The sequence below is a fragment of the Cyanistes caeruleus genome, chromosome 4 (genome assembly GCF_971803275.1).
Source record: "Cyanistes caeruleus chromosome 4, bCyaCae1.hap1.1, whole genome shotgun sequence".
NCBI classification, from domain to species: Eukaryota; Metazoa; Chordata; class Aves; order Passeriformes; family Paridae; genus Cyanistes; species Cyanistes caeruleus.
In genome coordinates this window covers 23,727,354-23,729,566 of record NC_141704.1, presented here as the reverse complement: position 1 = coordinate 23,729,566, position 2,213 = coordinate 23,727,354, and the positions used below count along the sequence as shown (strand labels likewise).

The 2,213-nt window shown below is 40.8% G+C and overlaps 1 long non-coding RNA gene across 1 annotated transcript; it reads right to left on the bottom strand.

The window, feature by feature from the left end:
- Window positions 1-663: 663 nt before the first annotated feature.
- Window positions 664-1,354, bottom strand: LOC147653487 (uncharacterized). Its single transcript, XR_015286253.1, has 2 exons — window positions 1,270-1,354; window positions 664-780 (listed from the first exon to the last, which is right to left on the bottom strand). It is a non-coding gene; the product is annotated as an uncharacterized LOC147653487 (long non-coding RNA).
- Window positions 1,355-2,213: the final 859 nt, after the last annotated feature.

The window sequence follows — 2,213 nt, the reverse complement described above, 5'->3', positions numbered from 1 at the left end:
TTTCCTCGAAAAGGAAGGAAATCATTGAGACCAAAACAGAAAAATGCAAGAACTTCCTGAACTCTGAGCCAGTCAGTCTGCATCATTGACATATACTCATGGACCAGACAATGAAACGTTCTTTTCTCTGAAGTTGTCGTCTACTGACTTAGCTCCACATTTCCATATCCAATGTTTGCCATAGAAACTTTGGGTTACCACACTTTCCATCAGTCACCTGAGGGGACAATCCAAAGCACTGGGGAGAGATCCAGCAATGTACTGAGGCCAGATCCTTGTTTGAGCTCTGAGGTCAGCTTTTTCTGCAGCATTTAAGTGAAAAAATGCTTGTTTATGCTTTTCCTGTTATAAGCTGAACTAAGTGTGATCACTTGGGAGACAGAATATTGAGGGCTACAATTAATTATCTTCAAGTTGTAGGTAATGAAAGATGTAGATCCTTGACTGTTTAGTAAGCTAACAAGGAGATATACTGTAAGGCACACTGCATCAAAGTAACGTAAACTACTATTCTGAAGGGAGAAGAGAGGAGAAGTGAGAAGACCTATGCTGTTACTTGCCCAAGTTACCTGTATACATTATTTCAGAAAGAATGAAATTTCAGAATACTGCAGGAACCCTGTATTAAAAACTGGGGCATTGAAAATGCAAGACTAGAATGAATAGAGTGTCAAGGAATAATTTTTATCTTTGGTTAAATGAAACAGCCTGGAAAGATCATGTTGGGCTGAAGTCTCTTCATCTGCTGAAGGCTGATGTGTTCCAGATCTTGTGACTCCACTAGAAAAAATGACAAGAGATTTCTTTCAACTTGTGGAATGATCTTGCACCAAACCATTTGCTTTTTGCCCTGAGCTCTTGATAAAGAGGTAGATTTTCCAATCAGTAAAAATAAGATGAAGAACTTTGTCTATTCTGGTCTCATCTTACTGCAGAAGTCTCATAAAGATTCCAGTACTCTATACAGGACATAGACACTACACATTTGGCAAAACAGACATGACAATTAGTCTCATAATTCCTTAAGGACAAGTTATAAAAACCACATTTGGGCATCTAAAGCACTGCTGAAGCAGAAGATATGAAGATTCAAGACAATGATTCAAAAAGAAAAAATCCTGACCCCTCCTCTGATGCCTGAAAGTCTGTCTGTACCTAAGCCTTATCCAAAGAAAACTTACTGGGGTGCCAAATTCTGTGTTTGCACAAATGGCCAGAGACATTATTTTCTTACTTGACCTGAACATATGATAAAATCTCATCTCTCACCTAAGATTCCATCTCCAGCCTAAGATTCATAAAATAGGCATGGCTCCTAGGAGACCCATCTGGAGGCCTGGTCTGCACATACTGCATACACACTGAGTTTAATGAAATGGCAACAGCAACTGCTGTTAACGGCAGGGGCAGCAGTGACTGATCACAGTTTATACAATACCTTAGTTATCAGGGCAGCTGCCAAGTAAAGAGGAGACTGAAGATACTTTTAATCACTCAAATGTTCTCAATGATATGGAAGACAGCCCAGTTTGTCTTTTCACAGGATTGAGCCACTTGGTATATCTGAAAAGGTGGACTTTCAAAAAGACAGTCTGAGTTAAGCATAGGCAGGAATCTCCTCACTCAGTACCTGGCTACTGTGACTTTTGTTTTTAGCTGCTGGTGGTGCCCAGGCAGCCTCTGGGGTCTCTGATCTCCCCCAGGAGCAGAGACATTCACTTTGGGTGTTGCAGAGATGGGTGACACAGCCTTCAGCTCCATTCTGGGAGTTGCCCCCAGGATCTCCATGTAGAGGAATTTCTCCATTGCATCCTGCCAATCATTTATGGGGGAAAGGCACTCTGAGGCAGAGGTGGCTTGGTGGTAAATGTCATTGGTAAAAGCTGCAGACTATGGCATTCTTTTGCCTGTTAAAATGAGACCAATGAGCTATTGAAATAATCTCCCAGGGAACTGGTGGATGCCCCAACATCAGACACTTCAAAGAGTCAGCTGACACAGTTCACACATCTTGTCTAGACTGTGTCTTTGACAATAAAGGTTGGACTAGACGAATCTTGAGGTCCCTTCAAACATGCAACAAGACAAGAAGATATGATAGATAGATATCATAGAAGATATGATTCTGTTATTCTATGATAATATCTTATTTTTTCCTTCTTACAAAGTTGTCTTGTTCATACAAGAAGCTCTAGTTTCACAGCCTTTTGGGC